This window comes from Paramormyrops kingsleyae, chromosome 9 (genome assembly GCF_048594095.1).
Source record: "Paramormyrops kingsleyae isolate MSU_618 chromosome 9, PKINGS_0.4, whole genome shotgun sequence".
In the NCBI taxonomy this organism is placed as follows: Eukaryota; Metazoa; Chordata; class Actinopteri; order Osteoglossiformes; family Mormyridae; genus Paramormyrops; species Paramormyrops kingsleyae.
This window is the reverse complement of record NC_132805.1, coordinates 36900890-36920231: the sequence shown is the minus strand read 5'-3', so window position 1 is coordinate 36920231 and position 19342 is coordinate 36900890. Positions and strand designations below refer to the sequence as shown.

The following is a 19342-nucleotide window of genomic DNA, read 5'->3' as shown; positions in this document are numbered from 1 at the left end:
CCCCACACTTCTGACCAAAAGAAGCTCCGCCCCAGGAAGACGCTCAGAAGGCTCACACATCAACGCTCCCACCCCACCCCCCAGCATCTACCCCAGGAAGGCTAATGCAGACTAACTATGCAAAACCTATAAATAGGTCATCTGAACACAGACCAAACCGTCTCTGTGGGGGGAGGGGAGGGGCAAGCCAGCCAATCCAAAGCCGGCCGCACGAGATACTGGGATAAAAAAAGTCATGGGACTCAACAGCTAATCAAGAGGTCGCTTGCAGAGGGTACAGCCAATCAAATTCATCCAAACGCATAGCCAATCAGATTCATCCAAGACATAGTTAAATCATGCAGAGACTGAAGCGGAAGGCAGACGGAGGCTCCAACTGGCTCATGCACCAGTTCCTCATCCAACGGGCAAACCAACACCCATCCCCTTTTCTCATCTAAAGACATCTTGGCCAACATCTACTAAAGTCCGATTTCTAGTTCTTCACCTTACTGGGGCTGAAGGTTGCTGCTATCCATCTTTCCCGAGGGGGCTTGCCCCCCCCCCCCCCCCAGCAGCCACGGCAAATCACTTTAATACAAATGTAATTCAAATAAATGCAGGAGAGCGCGGACTCACACAAGCGTGCTTTCAAATAACGAGCTCTGTCGCATCCCCACTGTGTCCCCGTAATCTTTCAGCTAATTGCACATTTTCAGCGACCTCGTTAAGGCAAAATCGGCTTAATGCTCTGCAAAGTTCATCATTTTACCCAGTTAAGCATCTTCTCGCTGATGAAGCCTTCAAATCAAAATACGTCTAAGATCATATTTACTGCCTCCGGGGGAGGAAAGGCTCTGCTCAGAAACAGCTTCATAAATCATACAAGATACGGACGACTGAGGAGTCGAATGGATATGGTGCCGCGGTTAGACTTTCCCACAAGTCCCAACCTCCAACACGATGCCCCCCGAGAAGGAGGCCAGAGTGTTTCTGCCAACATGAAGCGACTTCCTGTTTGTCCACAACATGGCTTATCTCAGGCATGACTCTGCTCAAGACATAAAGAAAGCAGCTTGTGATTTCTTGGGAAAGTCCCAAACAGAGCTATGCAGCTCTGAGGAGACCATGAATGCCCGAGGCCCCAAACCGCGGCCACAGGCAGCAAGGTCAGCGTCCCAGCTGTGGCTCAGCCTGACGTCGTGTTGGCTACACGATTAGAGCTCAGAGCCTGGCCCATAATGCCCACGACCCCCACCCTGCCCCCCCCTTCCTGATACACCTATACATCTTTCCATCTTTCACACCTTCAATCGTCCCTGGGCTAAATTACTGATACACCAGGCAGCAGAAATAACAGGAATCATCTCAAGCAGGAACATTCAATGCCATACAATGTCCAGAAGCCCCTCCCCCTTCCCCACAGACACACTAACCTTTTAACAGGAAAAGGAACCCCCCCCCCCTTTTCTGCTGAACAGGCAGAGACAAGGAGGACGGTACCCGTACCGAGGGAGGAAATTCAGAAACATGTCATACTGAGACTGCAGATCGCAGCCACCCTCAGTCCCCAGCGAAGGGTTTGAGTGAACTCGCCGTGTGCAAGGTGTCAAAGGTCAGGACGCACGGGGGGGGGGGGGGGTGGTCAGACCCCAGTGTTTCCTTTATTGAGACGCATTTCTCAGAACAAATCAGGGTAATCAGTGAGGTCTCTGCAAATCAGGCAGAATCCTCATTAGGCAATGATAACCAACACACAGCAGACAGGTGGCAGATAGGAGGAAGACAGAGGGAAAAGAGGAGGGAGGAGGACAGACAGGCAGGCAGATGGATAGGAGGAGGACAGACAGGCAGGCAGATAGACAGGAGGAGGACAGACAGGCAGGCAGATGGATAGGAGGAGGACAGACAGGCAGGCAGATGGATAGGAGGAGGACAGACAGGCAGGCAGATGGACAGGAGGAGGACAGACAGGCAGGCAGATGGATAGGAGGAGGACAGACAGGCAGGCAGATGGATAGGAGGAGGACAGACAGGCAGGCAGATGGATAGGAGGAGGACAGACAGGCAGGCAGATGGACAGGAGGAGGACAGACAGGCAGGCAGATGGATAGGAGGAGGACAGACAGGCAGGCAGATGGACTGGAGGACAGACAGGCAGGCAGATGGACAGGAGGAGGACAGACAGGCAGGCAGATGGACAGGAGGACAGACAGGCAGGCAGATGGATAGGAGGAGGACAGACAGGCAGGCAGATGGACAGGAGGACAGACAGGCAGGCAGATGGATAGGAGGAGGACAGACAGGCAGGCAGATGGATAGGAGGAGGACAGACAGGCAGGCAGATGGATAGGAGGAGGACAGACAGGCAGGCAGATGGACAGGAGGACAGACAGGCAGGCAGATGGATAGGAGGACAGACAGGCAGGCAGATGGACAGGAGGAGGACAGGCAGGCAGGCAGATGGATAGGAGGACAGACAGGCAGGCAGATGGACAGGAGGAGGACAGACAGGCAGGCAGATGGACAGGAGGACAGACAGGCAGGCAGATGGACAGGAGGACAGACAGGCAGGCAGATGGATAGGAGGAGGACAGACAGGCAGGCAGATGGACAGGAGGAGGACAGACAGGCAGGCAGATGGACAGGAGGAGGACAGACAGGCAGGCAGATGGACAGGAGGAGGACAGACAGGCAGGCAGATGGACAGGAGGAGGACAGACAGGCAGGCAGATGGACAGGAGGAGGACAGACAGGCAGGCAGATGGATAGGAGGAGGACAGACAGGCAGGCAGATGGATAGGAGGACGACAGACAGGCAGGCAGATGGACAGGAGGACAGACAGGCAGGCAGATGGACAGGAGGAGGACAGACAGGCAGGCAGATGGACAGGAGGACAGACAGGCAGGCAGATGGACAGGAGGAGGACAGACAGGCAGGCAGATGGACAGGAGGACAGACAGGCAGGCAGATGGACAGGAGGACAGGAGAAGGACAATCAGCCATGCCGCTGCCACTAGTGAAGCCGTAACTAACATGGTTAGTATGAGTAAGCTTCACCATCACAGAGCGACTCAAATACACAGATTTCCCGGTAAATCTACCATCAGACGCTCCATGAGACGGGCAGCCCCCCCACCCCCACCCCCACCCCCAGTGGTTTCCCTGGTGAGAGCACACAGCCTGCGAGGCTGTAATTAAACACGAAGCCTGAGTTGCCAGCGCGCTGCACAGCCTGTCACCAGGGCCAAGGGAGCATTCGCCGCGTGCACAGGCAGTTTACACGCAGTACGCACACGGCGCTACATGCTATTAACACGGCAGCATAAGCCGCTCCAGTGAGAAAGAGGGAACTGCACTCTGAGCCACTGTCCCCCCGGGGAGGGTAGTTAGAAAGAGCCCAGCACACGCTGACGTTCCATAGGGAGCGGCACGGTCAAGTTAGAAAGAGCCCAGCACGCGCTGACGTTCCATACGGAGCGGCCCGGTCCAGTTAGAAAGAGCCCAGCGCGCGCTGACGTTCCATAGGGAGCGGCACGGTCCAGTTAGAAAGAGCCCAGCACGCGCTGACGTTCCATATGGAGCGGCACGGTCCAGTTAGAAAGAGCCCAGCACGCGCTGACGTTCCATAGGGAGCGGCACGGTCCAGTTAGAAAGAGCCCAGCGCGCGCTGACGTTCCATATGGAGCGGCACGGTCCAGTTAGAAAGAGCCCAGCGCGCGCTGACGTTCCATATGGAGCGGCCCGGTCCAGTTAGAAAGAGCCCAGCGCGCACTGACGTTCCATATGGAGCGGCACGGTCCAGTTAGAAAGAGCCCAGCGCGCGCTGACGTTCCATATGGAGCGGCCCGGTCCAGTTAGAAAGAGCCCAGCGCGCACTGACGTTCCATATGGAGCGGCACGGTCCAGTTAGAAAGAGCCCAGCGCGCGCTGACGTTCCATATGGAGCGGCCCGGTCCAGTTAGAAAGAGCCCAGCACGTGCTGACGTTCCATATGGAGCGGCACGGTCCAGTTAGAAAGAGCCCAGCACACGCTGACGTTCCATAGGGAGCGGCACGGTCAAGTTAGAAAGAGCCCAGCACGCGCTGACGTTCCATATGGAGCGGCACGGTCCAGTTAGAAAGAGCCCAGCACGCGCTGACGTTCCATAGGGAGCGGCACGGTCCAGTTAGAAAGAGCCCAGCACGCACTGACGTTCCATAGGGAGCGGCACGGTCCAGTTAGAAAGAGCCCAGCACGTGCTGACGTTCCATATGGAGCGGCACGGTCCAGTTAGAAAGAGCCCAGCACACGCTGACGTTCCATAGGGAGCGGCACGGTCCAGTTAGAAAGAGCCCAGCACGCGCTGACGTTCCAGCTGCCCCCCGGGGGTCACGGAGACAGGAAAGCAGCTTCGGATCCAGACAGCGTGAGCCGAGAGATTAGACCCAGCCGTACGGATACATGTGTTTCCTACAGTCACAGCACCGCATGGCCGAGGCGTAATTTTGGGGGGAGCTTCACGTGAACAGGACATAAGCTTCTGACCCCCCCCCCCCCCCGACCCCCATCACTCAGCACAGGGGGTGGGTGTCCAAACTCTCCTCTCAGTTTCCCACAGCCTGTCCCAAACTCTCCATGGCTGCGCTTCAGCAAGGTCACCGAACCCGTTTCCCGCTGAGGATGAAATCGGTACAAAACTACAAAATCACTGCACAGTCAGTCAAGGCTCAAACTGCGGTACATTTCCTTTGCTAGAGCAGTACAGAGTCCCATCAAATCACTTTTTAAAAACATTAAAAGAGAGGAGGAGAGAGACAAACAGCTCACAGATCTCACAAGGCTCCCTAAGGTAACAGTCCAGAATCACCTCCAGTCTTCAGGGAGCAGAGCCTCACACTCTTGGTTGTCAGGCCAAATCCTCATCCTATCAGGATATGCTGGGATTTCCCTGTTGCCTGGAAACCCCCAATCCATCCTGGTCATATTGGCTCAGGGACAGATAGGTCAATTAAGTGGATGGGTTCATCTGAATACAAATGCACATGGTCAGTAGGCCTCCGTTACATAGAAAAGCAGCTGGATTACTTCAAGGAAAACACACTGGACAGAGAACAGTATCACAGCCAGGGAACCTTCTGCGTTATGGGACACCGCGTCTACCCCAACCAGACAATCAGAACAGCTCAGACACGCAAACTGATTCATTTCGCACCAGAAAATCAGGCACCTATTAGAGCTAACATCTGAACTAACACCATTCATAAAAATCAGCCCCAGGGAGACAACTTTCCTTGCAAGAAGTATTTTCCAGTCCTGGTGTTGGCAGTCAAGGCTGAAGGGAGGAAAAGCAGCCCGTTGATACCCACCTACAGCTCGAGGGAAAGAGCAGCACAGCGCACCGAAAGCCCCGAGTAAGGTGATCAGATTCAGGTCCTGTCGACGTCTAGCCTTGAGTATCACCGTGCCACCACATGAGAGGATAACGATGAACTCACAGGATCCACGAGCTCAGCGGAGCATCTACCAGCAGACGGTCCTTCAGGTCCTCTCCTTAGAGACCTAGGAGCTAGCATCCCCAGCAGACGGTAACGTGAGGACAGAAGGGAAACCCCATCACAGAGCAGCTTGCCAGGAGGAGGCCCCTCCCCCAGGAAGCAGTCCTACGACCTTCATCAGCCAGTCATGAAGAGACACAGGTCATCTCCATAGAAACATGGGGCTTTTCTTTCTACCTCTCGAAGCCTTGCAGTAAATGGTGTCTTCTGTGTTTGTGTCGGTGCAAGATTTCCACAATGACCCTGTGAAGAAGGGCAGTGCGTGGAAATGAAGGGAAATGTGCTTTATATCATGTAGTTCACAATCAAAGGAGGTACTGCTGGGGAGGGTGTCTTCATGCCTGTGGGACCAGCACCAGCATTCGGGGGAGCACATCTCAGAGGTCAGAAGATGGGAATCACAGAGGGGAAGTCCTTCACTGAAGCCGATATCATCAGGAACAGGAATCTCTCAGCGCAGCTACGGAAGCGCGACGGACCTCAACGTCACCAAGAAAACATCCCCCCCCCCCCAGAAGGAAACTACCCCCCCCCCGGTGCGCACAGGAACACATGCAGGCATGGAGCTCTCCATCAAGCGGACGGCCCTGCTGCCGAGAGCGGAACGACAAGCCCCGGTACGCGCCCCACATGGGAGCCGCTCTCGGCGCATCGGCCTCCGGGCCAAATCCACAGCAAGCGGAGCGGAATAATGGCACAGAAAGCTACGATGTACAGCTCCTCTCGGGCTGCCCCCGGCAGGGCACAGCGGGTGACCGTGCTGAGAGAGAGCTGAATGTCACGGAGACCAGGAAGCGGCCACCTCAGCCCAGGGCAGGGCGGCCGAATCCTACCAGAGTCACTATACATATCGAGCTCCAGGCGAAGGTCTGAGTGACCAGCTTTAACACTCCAGGCATCTAACAGTCGATATTCAGGGTGACTCTCCACTTTGGGCTCACAGGAGCCGGCATGTCCGTCATCTCATGATCTTTCAGTCTCTGCAGCTGTAAGTCCGTGGTGATTCAGAGAACGACATTAACACGATGGTCCATTTTCTGGAAAATGCTCTGCTTGGCCAAACCGACGACCCAGAACAATGGGGGTCAGCTTTATACCGAAAGGATGACCTTTCACAATATTGTGGAGAGAGGGACAATGATTAAAATGTGTGTTAATGATTGAGGCCTGAGTAACTGGGGGGGCGTGAGGTGGGATGCAGCCCCCGACGGATCAAAGCACCTTTGATAATCTGCTTCCTCCGTTTCCTCACCTTAGGACTCTGCATGTGTTTGCCGGGAGCCTGAACATGACACCCTTTTGCGGATTCTCCCCCCCGCACCCCCCATGCCAGGTGAACATTACATGGATCATCAGACCTCCGGGAATCTAGAGCCTGGGGTGTTTCCCAGGATTGGTGATTGGTGACCAGTAACAGGGGCATGCCCCCCCCCCCCCACAAAGCATGCGTACGACCCTCAGCAGATCCCTGACGACATCACTCCACATCTCACACTCCATGACACTCATTTCCCGATGTAACCACCAACCAAGAAGCACTGATGACTGAGATTATCATCACTGACCCACCGACCAGCACCCGTTTATTTCCTGCTGTAAACTGACATCCCAGAGGACGGATTCATCTTTAAGAAATTTATCTCATTTTTAAAAAACAATGGAGGCTGACACAAAGTGCATCCCCCCCCAAAGTGAGAAACGCCGCTACCTGCTCCCCCGGGGGACGCAGCCCAACACCAAGAACAACCCCTGCCCCCAGAATCCAAGACAAAGACTGAGAAATTCAGGAAAGCCCATTTTATTTTGAGACAGACGGCTCCCCGAGTCGCATCGATTTGCTACAGAAGCCAAGCATGACCCCCACCCCCATGAACACTGGCATGCACCTTTCTGGCATCTTTCTTATATGGACAAACCTGTAACCCACTAAATTTGCCAGAGAGCGGCAATGAGTGACAGCATGTAGTCGGGGTGCCGACCCCCCAGGCCGCGGGCAACACGCTTCACCCAAAGCCTTTATGCGGAGGTGGCGTGCTGGCAAACCGGGGGCCTCGGTATCGCGCTGGAAACACGTGAGATCCAAGTCACACGGCTGCTCTAATTGGGCACGCCGCAATTAACGCGGGGAGTAGACAGTGCGTACAGAGCAGGGTGAGCTGTGCGTTTACTGAGCAGATAGTGCAGTGCGAACTGAACACGAGTGTATAGGGAGCAGACAGCACAGTGCAAGCTGTGCGTGAGCATTTAGGGAACAGGCAGAGCACAGTGTGAGCTGCGTATGAGCATTTAGGGAGTAGACAGGGTGCAGTGTGAGCTGCATATGAGCATTTAGGGAGTAAGGGTGCAGTGTAAGCTGTGTATGAGCATTTAGGGAGTAGACAGAGTGCAGTGCAAGATACTCGTGAGCATTTAAGGAGCAGACAGCGCAGTGTGAGCTGAGCCTGAGCGTTTAGGGAACAGGCAGAGCATAGTGTGAGCTGTGCGTGAGCGTTTAGGGAACAGGCAGAGCACAGTGTGAGCTGTGCGTGAGCGTTTAGGGAACAGGCAGAACACAGTGTGAGCTGCGCATGAGTTTTACAGAGCAAAGAATGCAATGTGAGCTGTACAAGGGTGTTTAGGGAGCAGAAAGAGCACAGTGCTGGCTGCGCATGAGCCTTATAGGAAGCAGACAGAGTGCAGTGCGAGCTGTGAGTGAGTGTTTAGGGAGCAGAAAAAGCACAGTGCTGGCTGCGCATGAGCCTTATAGGAAGCAGACAGAGTGCAGTGCGAGCTGTGAGTGAGTGTTTAGGGAGCAGAAAAAGCACAGTGCTGGCTGTGCATAAGCCTTATAGGAAGCAGACAGAGTGCAGTGCAAGCTGTAAGTGAGTGTTTAGGGAGCAGAAAGAGCACAGTGCTGGCTGTGCATAAGCCTTATAGGAAGCAGACAGAGTGCAGTGCAAGCTGTAAGTGAGTGTTTAGGGAGCAGACAGAGCACAGTGCTGGATGCGCATGAGCCTTACAGGGAGGAGAGTGCAGTGCGAGCTGAGAGTGAGCATTTACGGAGGTGCTCAGGAAGCAGGTCACCTTCCAGCAGAAACGCTCCATAACGATCACAGACGTGGGTGTGTATTCCTGCGCCAATGTCCCCGAATGTCACCCTGGCATGCTTTCACCTGGTATGTGGGACACTCTGTTCCCAGTGCAGCAGCGAAGGCAGACGGATACTGAAGGTGTCCCCCCACCTGCCTCCGGAGACACAAATGCGCCCCCCAAGCCGGATTCATGCCCATCTCTTTCAGCTTTATCCCGAAGGAGATGCTGAACCCCAGTGTCACACTGAACTACAGGCTAACAAGCATTTCCTGACAGAGCTGCCCCCCCCCCAAACATCTGGTCTCCATCAGGACGTCCTCTCATTCTTCCTTAGTTATTCTCAGACGGGCCAACATGCAGCTGCTGCTCCTGATCCCTTCCCAAACTCGGTGAGGAACATCTCAGGTTTCAGGCTCACATCCCGACCCATGAACGAAAAGGAAGACGGTGACAAAGGGGGGGGCAAACACCAGAGCCATGCTTCACCCTCACACACTCAAAGAAAACATTTCCGTGGCGGGGGAGCAGAGCCCCTTACTGTGGGGCACCGCTTGCGGGCACATGACCAGCTGAGGCGATTTCAAGGACTTGAGAACTTCCTGCTGTTCTCCTGGGTACCGTCGTCCTCATAAAGTCATTCTGGCCAGGGTTAGGGACAGCTGAGAGGCACGGGGGGGTTGGGGGGTGGGAGGCGCTGGGTTAACTGAAAATGCCAGAATGTACAGGGGCTGTAGGGGACAGCAGGCAGGATGAAGGCTGAGAGGAGAACCAACAGGAGAAAACAGGAGGGGAGACGCAAATTTGACAGGGGGAGACACCCAACGGGGATAGACAGACAGACTAAGGAAGACACCAGAGATACGGACAGACTAAGGAAGACACCAGAGATACGGACAGACTAAGGAAGACACCAGAGATACAGACAGACTAAGGAAGACACCAGAGATACAGACAGACTAAGGAAGACACCAGAGATACGGACAGACTAAGGAAGACACCAGAGATACAGACAGACTAAAGAAGACACCAGAGATACGGACAGACTAAGGAAGACACCAGAGATACAGACAGACTAAGGAAGACACCAGAGATACGGACAGACTAAGGAAGACACCAGAGATACAGACAGACTAAGGAAGACACCAGAGATACAGACAGACTAAGGAAGACACCAGAGATACGGACAGACTAAGGAAGACACCAGAGATACAGACAGACTAAGGAAGACACCAGAGATACAGACAGACTAAGGAAGACACCAGAGATACGGACAGACTAAGGAAGACACCAGAGATACAGACAGACTAAGGAAGACACCAGAGATACAGACAGACTAAGGAAGACACCAACCAGATTACTCTTGCAGAACATAGCAGTGATGTGAAGTGAAATTAAAAACTTTCAATTTACAACCGCCCAAGCATTTTACAGACTAAGTCCAATCAATATGAATTACTGTCAGCTCTAACAACAGAAGGCAGCATAACAGACAGATCGACACAGGCCTTGGTAAATGAATCCGGGGCCTGCAACAGGACAACAATAACCAGGTGGCAGTGAGGTGCTCCTGTGAAGGGCGGGCAGGCTGGGCGGGCGAAGGAACTCGCCATAAACGAGAGACACTCCGAGGGGTCTAATTAAACTGCCCAGGCGACAAGCCGAACACATCAATTACGAAAAAACCATCAGTGCTGCTTTAAACTGTCAGCGCAGCAGCAGAAAGCAGCTCTATACTGATCATATTTACGGATTTATCCAGCAGGCCCTTCCAGCACAAGCGAGAGACAGGAGGGTCAGTCAGTCCCGGGAGCAATCGGGGCTCAAGGGCCCCACTCAAGGGCCCAAGCTGAGATCACTCTACCGACCAGCGGAATTAAACCAGCGACCATCTGATCACAGGCACAGTGTCCTAACCAGCTGAGTCACACCCTCCATCACAAACTGATTTTCCAAAAAAATGATGGCAAGACCCAAAGCGTGGGGGGTGGTTTCCACTCGAAAAATTAACACAGGTGCAGATTGCAGCATCACAGCAGTACAACGATGGGGCAGGTAGGAGGCGCCCTTGAGGTGAAACTTCAAGTTCCAAGTACCATTACTGAAATTTGCTATTTCTCATCAAAATAGGAAAAATCTTAATTAGATTAGTCCATTAAATACAAATAGTCTCCCCTCCTTTTCACTTTCAGGAATGTTCCATTCTGAGCAAACGACAGGGTTGGACAGAACACAGGCTTTGCAGAGTGAAGGCCCGCCCCACCCTTATCTCACATCCGGAGCATGTCAGACTTTAATAAGCCAATGAGAGCCGGACTGGAGCTCTGCCGACCAACCAGCTTTCGCGAACGACACCGACATGCCCATGAGAAATGTACTTAACACAAGGCAGTTTTACTGACAGTTAAAAGCAGCAGATGACACCTAGAGGGGTTTTTAGCGAATCCAAAGCGATTCTGCTGGCTGAGCACCAGTCAGGGTGTCTGCAGAGGACACAGACCTGGCCACAGACGGCAGGCCGACTGAGATGAACGAGGACTTTCATGGAGGGACGTGTCGCCAGCTATGTTTGGAGCCGCAGATGCTGCCCAGCGGCTCTTTTGAAGCCGGGATACGCTGCTTGTCTTTGGTGCATTTACAGCATGGATAACAAGAGACGGCAAAACGTAAAGGGCCTGAGCTCACAAACACCTGGGTCAGGATCCGATCCAAAGCTGGACACCAAAGCATCTTCAAACCCGCAACCCAGAAAAAAAAACCTTCCCTAAGGCCAGATTTTATCCGATTTTATCCCAGCAGATGACAGGAGAGGATCGTCAGGTTTTGAGAGCCGCGTAATTCAGCCTGACAAGCACAGAAATCCGACAGGCTAACGAATAGCCCAGACTGCCCCCGTGCAACTGCAGCGAGGTCCAGACCCTTCAGGAATTTCACAAACTGAGCACAGAACGCGATTGCACAGGAGAAAGCAGGAGGCCATACCTATAGAGAAGCCACAGGGGCTGAACAACAGGGTCTCCAATCCGCGTCTGCAGGGGCTCCGAGGGGGTGACCGTATCCACCACTCACGAATGCATTCTCACTGGGGAAAAACAAAGATATATGATTCTTCAGCAGCAAGATGGCAAGAAATAAAACAGCCCGACTCCCTTGTGGCCTCGGAGAGATGTTCCAACATACAACTTCATTTATATCACTGCCATTTTTCCCCTACAATTCACTGAACCCAGAGAAACAGCATCAGAGCCCACAGGATAAAAAAAAGGGGGAGATTAATCTCAGCCCAAGCTCATGCCGGCTTTGCCAATACATCTGTCGGAACTTTCCGGAATGCGCCAATCACCCACTCATTTTCTGGGTGTTCCAAATCCAATTAGCTAAGCTGGAGGTTCTGGTCGGAACCTGTAGGATGAGAATTGCTACTTAGGCCAGCCGGGCCGGGCCAGGCCGGGACTCTGTTAGCCGATTGGGCATCATGTGTGTTAGGGCGATACATTAGGCCTCCCGATATGGCAGACCACGCTGGAGAGAGCAGGGGCGTGGCCTGCACTCAGAACGGGGACTGTTAGCATTTCAGAACCTGAAAGACTCTCACTGATCTGCGAGGAAAGCAGAACCGAACGCAAGCGGGCAGCATGGAAGACGCCCGCTGCAGTGATGACGTCATGTCGTGTTTCGGGGCCTGTCCACAGTGAGAGGGCTGTGTGAGCCTGCAGTGCTGCCCCATGCAGAGCAGCACACAGCTCGATGTCACGCCCCCAGTGCCCCGTTAGACATGCTTACCCCCCCGCTTGAGCGAGGCGGGCCCCCCAAAGCCAGGGCAGAGCCAGGAAACATCCACGTCTCTGTGGAGAAGCAATTTAGACATCCCTCCCCGCCCCCCCCCCCCAGTCCTCTCATCTACGCTATGATTGACTCTCTCCACCATGGGGGGGTGGGGGGGCTGAGAGCCTCTCGTTCTGCACCCCAGTGTGAGGTTTCGGGAGGTGTGAGGCTGACGTTTAGCGAATCACACTTGGTGCCCACAATGTAATACAAACATGACCCACACACACGAAGTATTTACACACGTGAAAATAGCATTACAGCAGACACAGAAATACCAACCGCGACCCTGGATGTGATTCAAAGTCGTTCAGGGAAAGGAAGAAACAAGACAGAAGAGAACCTGCTCCCCCTCCCTCAAAAAACAAAGGCCAGCAAGGTCGAAGCTGCAAGCCACTGCCCCACACTTACACAGCGGTCACCCTGGGGTCGGGGGTTAAGCAGCGATGTAAGATGACATCAGGGAGATCCTCAGGAGCAGAACCGCCCACCGCCAAGGTTACAGGAAGCTGCATGCCAACCGAGGAATAGGAAACCAACGACGAGATTGACAGGCCGTTCGCGCCAGAGACCTCGCTTTAAATACAGATCTGTGAGCAGCCCTGGCCACGGTGAATGGCACCAGCCAGCGTGCGATGAACCCTCAGGATTCAGCTGCACATAAGACGCTCCAAGGGAGCCGTCCACATTAACCAGGGACGCGGAACTGGCTCCTCGTCCGACACAGCTGAGGCCGGCGTGCTCCGGCAGCGCTCAGAAACCCCCCAAACCCCGAAAAGGGCAGGGGGTGACCACGGTGTGACCCGGAGCGAGGGCAACGCCACAGGAATGGTGTGGATGGCACAGACGCGGAGGCGTGAATCTCAGCGTGAGGCAAAGTCTCTAGGAAGGGAAACAGCCGCGGAGGGGAAAACAAGCTCCAAGATGTTTATGCGCCATGAGGATTGTGGGGGGGGGGTGTTTTCTGGAAGAAATTGCCTGGTTGTTTTTCATTTGTTTTTTAATGACCAAAAGACTGAAAACAAACTCGACGGACACGTCCCAGTTCAATTCCCCAGTAAAACACCAGTAAATAACAGGAAAATGACACATAAATCGAAACTCTCCAAATAACAGTGTTGACAGGGTGTGAAAACACCCTTACATGAAAAAAAATAAACCCAAAGCTCTGCAGATCCCAGAGCCAAACTCCTCTACTCCTCAGCACTTGCAACCCTGCTCACTCTTCACCTAGTTAAGCAATACTCAGTAACCAGCACTAAGCCCCCCCCCCGGCCGCCAGCTGGGGGGGCATCTCGACGCCTGCATCTCATCACTCCAGCGGGCAAACCTCCTGCTGATTACTCACAATGGTCCGCAGAAATCACTTGTCATTTTGTTGTGATGGAGATAAACAGAAAAATGTGCTACTTTTTCACCAGTTATATCTGTCCAGAGTTCAGTCCACTGGCCTAATCCGTACGTATGCCCCCAAAAAGCTGGCAGACCATGACCTTATGCCAGGCCATGACCTTATGCCAGGCCATTACAGGGAGTCGGCATGGCCACACCTTACACTCCATGTAAGGGCGCGCTGGCCACACCCCCCAAGAGAGACTCTATACAGCTTTATATCATTAGAGTGGAGACAGATGAGATGTTCTGACCTCACATTATGGTTACGGCTGATTCCAGCTGCTTTCGGGGCTCTCATCATACTTCCCTTTGTTGCAGAGAGTGAAGGACACTGTGAGTATGGGTGTTTTTGTAATTATTACATTGTGGGGACCAGATTTCTGTAATGTTTGACAATCTAATGTTTCGTAATGTTTCACCTTGTGCGGACATTTCTTCAGTCCCAACAATATTAATCTCAATTTTATAAAAATCTGCAATCAAAAAATTTAAATGCCAAAAGTCTTGAATTTTGTTTGGTTACTTATGGTTAAGGTTAGGGCTGGGAAGGGGTTAAGGTCGTCATGTTGGGATTAGGGTTATGCCCATAGAAATATAGAAATGAAAGGATGGTCCCCACAAAGAGGAGTACAGATCTGTCTTTCTGTGTGTGTGTGCGTATGTGTGTGTGTCTGTGTGTTCACCATGGTGGAGGAGTTGTCAGAGGGAAAATGGATATTAAGAGATAACTTAAGCTAATAGTGTGGCAGGCTATAAAGACAACGGGTCGGCCAGCACCATTTTGGTTCCTTGAACGAAAAGCAAATTGCTCGACAAAGAGGATGTAAGACAACGAGAGAACACACACACACACACACACACACACAAGCACGCAGAGTTCATATATTCCTATCTTTGAGGGGATCATCCATTCAAGACAAAATCCGAATCCCAACAATGACAACCATAACCCCTACCCAGCTCTAACCTTAACCCTGAGTAACCAAACAGAATACAAGACTTTAGGCATTTTTACGTAGCTTTTTGATTGCATTCACAGATTTCTAAAATAGAGGTTTTCATTGTGAGGGCCCGAAAAATGTCCCCACAAACTAAAAAGTAACAGATTTTGCCACATTGTGAGAAAGTTTAGTCCCCATAATGTGGTAAATACAAAGCCACACACATGCAGGCATGCAGACGCATAGACGAGGAGGAGAGTGACAATCTCACACATGCTGCTCATTAGTGAACCTGCAGCAGAGCGTAGAGCTATTCGAATGTGCACAAAGAAAGGTGGAAATAGACGTTCGGCATTAGGAAACTGGTAGGGTCACACTGGCCTGGGGAGAGGGTCCAAAAGGCATGTGCACAGACATAAGTGAGTGAGTGAGAGAGAGAACGATGATCATTAAAGGAAAGCTCCCCAGCTGCCCTGCCCTGACACCACAGTGTGATTATTTACAGCCATCAGGATCCACATAAAACTGACAAACCCATTTCCTGATGAGATCACTCCATGCCCCCCCGAATCCGCCCCTCCCCCACCCCACCCAGGGCATTTAAATGTAATTCCTGTCATAAATCCTAGGGGGAAAAAACACACAGAAGACTCGCAGTCACATCCAACCACCCCCCCACCCCAGACGCACACTGGGTCGGGCCTGACCGCCGCGCGATCAGGAAGCAGAAAGGGGAAGGAGGCAGAGAGCGGAGCACCGGCAGACTGCAGAGGGCTTTTAAAGGGCCGGCGTGCAGCGGGTGGCTTCGTAAAGTGGGGGGGCGTGAGCCAGCAGCCCGTTAACGGCGGCCCACAGAGACATTAGCCTTAACCACCTCTGCTGGCAGCTCTTAAAAGCCGACCAGACTGCGGCCGTGACGACTTCCGCGCTAAGAGGCGACAGCAGCCAGCGCCGAGCCCTTCTAACCGCGGCGGTACAGCGTCAGGAAGCGCGTCCATTTACAGCTCACAGCTGTGACCCCTGCGCACGGCCCCTGGAGGTTCCCGAAAGCCACTGCCGCTCTGGAAGCTTCTTAAAGGTGAGGAGGAGACAAGCTTCTTAAAGGTGAGGAGGAGACAAGCTTCTTAAAGGTGAGGAGGAGACATTTCACTGCTGGGATGTTTAAAAATGCTCTGATGGCAGAATGGAAAATTATTGGTTCATAGAGTTAAAGAAAACAGGTTGTAGAGGAGGTGGGTCCAAGTCATCTGATTGGTTGGTCTTCAATTGCTTGGATCCACCTCCTCTACAAACTGATTGGTTTTTTCTGTGAACCAATGATTTTTCGTTCTGCCCCCAGTTCATTTTTGTGCAAGTTAAGCTCCCATGAGCTATAATTCTTACAGAAGGGCCAACCTCATTGCTAACCAATGCTTTAAAGTGACGGGGAGGGGATACTTTGCTGGCCAATCAGCTTCCAGCCACTATGCACCCCCCATAAACACCAGCACAACAAAATGCACTCATTACTGAAGTCCACATAGTCAAACCAGGAAAGTATTAAGGTACAAAGAATAAACGGCAACATTAAGCCCAGCGCCAGGGGGGTTAATTTCAGCCCAGCGCTGATTATCGCTAATTACCCACATGCGCTGGGTCCCTGGTGTGATGCCCTCTACTGGCAGCAGAGTGCGCCTGCACGGTCACTCAGTGGTCAGCTTGAGTGGCCGACCGAACGAAACGAGGTAGGGGGAGAATGTACCGCATAATTGGGCTTTTCTTTGGTTCACCGGCGCCACAAGCACAGCTATTTTGGGGCCAGATTCACAGTGCTGGGATGAGAGACATGAGAGACAGTGTACTGAGGGGGAGCAGGTGAAGACGAGGCCTAAGAGGCATCACCCAGATTAGCAGAGACCAATGCTGCTCATTAACATGCCTTGAGGCTCCACGTGGCAGGCAAACCGCACACAGCCCCTCCCCCGTCTGTCAATTACGGCACCTGCGTGCACTACAGACACCACAGAGACCAGTGAACCGAGAAAAACTGAAAAAGGAAGACTGACTGCAACATCCGTACAGCGTGCAAGAAAAGCCGTCACACTCGAGGCGAGAGGGAGATGATCTTAGACTCACACCTGTACTGTACGCAGCCTCCGCAACAGGTCGGCACTCAACCGTGACAGGACTGCGCGCGGAGCGCAAAGATGGGCCCCTCCCACGGGCAGGAATCCACCGCCAAGTCCAGAATGATGGAGTGCAGTCAGTACAGGCCGTGTGACCCAGCAATGTGACAGAGGTGATCCTGGACGTATTACAGACTCTGATTTTTTCCTTGTATGTAGGATTGGGGAAATAAAAGTCACAAGGTTAAGGTAGAAATGTTACACTGATATTGATTGCTATAGTACCCAAGGACTGAGCTCACGGTCCTGACTTGCCACTTGAGCTTCACTCTGCATGCAAATTTACACAGACAGCCGTAAAGGTCAGCGGCTCCGGACTTGGCGACCAGTCCGCTGCTGGACAACGTGCCACCGGGGGCACGGGCTGGAATTCAGCTCCTGGTGAAGGGGCTTGAAATGTCAGGGGGCAATTACCGTCACGGAGAGGGCCTGGTCACGCGTGACTCCTCCGGGGGAGCCGGTCTTTGCAGCGCCGTGGCTTTTCAGGGCGGGTTCACTGTCAACGCCCAAGCACTCATTTCTGCTGGGTGGGGTGCGGAGGGCTGACTCACGTCTAGCCTGCCTGGGCTGTATGAATGCGTCGCGCTTACAAGTCATTTAGGACTAGAACTTGACCTCCTAATCTTCACAAGGGATAATCTGCAGCTAAACATACTTCAGCTATATTAATGATTAACTAACAGTCAACTCACCTGCTTGTTAATCAGAATGTAATGAGATGTACAGCTTTAAGTACACTGGGCACACGCCTTTCAGAGACGTTCACCAACCCAGAAATGCACAATTTGCATTTCTCTACTAATGAGACTGACCAAGACTTCAGGTCCTCCCTCTGCATGATGAACTAACATCCATGAATAATTAACAGCAATCATTTTGATGGAATCATTTCCAGACAGACATCATCCAGGTACAGTCCGTCACGGTGCCTTCACACCATGCTGGACCCGCAGCAGCCCTGCTGTACACCCCCCCACGCCAGAAACGGGGGGCCGGTAAAAGGCTGAGAGAGCGGCCCGGCCGACAGGCAGAGCGAAACCCAAGCAAGGTATGGCACGGGGGAGCGGGGGTGTCGACAGCAGCAGACCCATGCGCTTTGAACTGCTACCCAATCGAGCGCAGGCGAGGTGGCCAGACGGACACGTCGCAGGGTTTGCTGCAGACGGACACGTCGCAGGGTTTGCTGCAGACGGACACGTCGCAGGGTTTGCTGCAGACGGACACGTCGCAGGGTTTGCTGCAGCCGCTGTTTATCTGGCGCAGTCCGGACTTTTGCCTAGTTTTGACTCCCATTCGGGAGCATTTGGTACGATCTGATCCGGTACGATCTGATCCGGTACGTCTTCTACACATTCACCATTTCACCAATAATTAACCAAAACACATATTTAGCCAGATTGAACAAAAAAACATCAAACACCCACTGCGTAGAAGAAGCAGAATCCCGCTAGGGGTCACTATCGAGTTTATTAATAAATCAAGTCTGCTCCTGACAAATCTGACGATTAATGACGCCTTCATTTATACGTGTGCATACATATAGAAAATACAAAATGTATATGTTATATATCGCAATTAGGCATGACCACACACACACACACCCACACACACACACACACACACACACACACACACACACACACACACACACACACACACACACACCACAGGGACACCCACTTATACTAGCTACAATGGAGATATCGACACTGCATGTTATGCACACAAGCAATTGTCACATGGCAAGGATGAGATAACCCAGCAGGGTTGAGACCATCAAGTTACCCTAAATCCTTCACTTTTAACGTGAATTGTTCCCACACAACAGAGGCTTTTGCCCTCATTTGGAAGCTCACCTGCTATGCTCAGTCTTCCTTCCGCCATATTGCTGAGTAATAAGAAAAAGCTCATTTTAAAATCAATCCTTTTTTAAAAAAACAGAGTAACCGCTCCAGCTCTACATCCCACAGTCACTCATGTTCTTGACGGGAAGCGATTTCCACCTTTCTACTCTGTCCCGTGCACCATTTTTGAAGAGAGACTTGCCAAAGCTGATAGAGGTCTGAAAACCTCTGGATGTGGTAATTTAATTTTTGCACCTTGCCTTTGACAGAAGACGCAGTCCTGGGGCGGTCTCCTGCTGTTCCCATTTCCCTACACTGACAACAAGGTCTTAGTCGTAGCTCGGGGGAGCCTTCGAGGACACTATATGCCACAGCACAGACAGGGATCGAATTTCTCATGTAAACTTCAGTTCCTTGTAGCATATCCTGCAACCAGAAGTTTTGCCTTGACTTTTGATGGTCACAGAGGACAGGAATGAGCCAGATCAATCCTGATTTTTGAAAAAGCTGACCCTTATTGTCCCTCTGCTTGGATTAACTGCCCCGAACTTGAAGGCTGCACATCAATCATACAGAAAAACACAC

The 19342-nt window shown here is 52.4% G+C and overlaps 1 protein-coding gene across 3 annotated transcripts in view; it reads right to left on the bottom strand.

Moving 5' to 3' along the window:
• Window positions 1–19342, bottom strand: part of galnt1 (UDP-N-acetyl-alpha-D-galactosamine:polypeptide N-acetylgalactosaminyltransferase 1) — an 87447-nt gene that overhangs the window by 55343 nt on the left and 12762 nt on the right. The window contains exons 1-2 of one of the 3 annotated variants that reach the window (XM_072716939.1): window positions 16866–17602; window positions 11570–11669 (exon numbers count right to left, since the gene is read on the bottom strand). The exons of 1 other annotated variant lie outside the window; for it this stretch is intronic. The gene's annotated coding sequence lies outside the window, so the exon portion shown is untranslated. Of the gene's footprint in view, window positions 1–11569; window positions 11670–16865; window positions 17603–19342 lie in introns of those variants that run through there. One more of the 3 variants, XM_023825683.2, reaches the window with a different exon arrangement.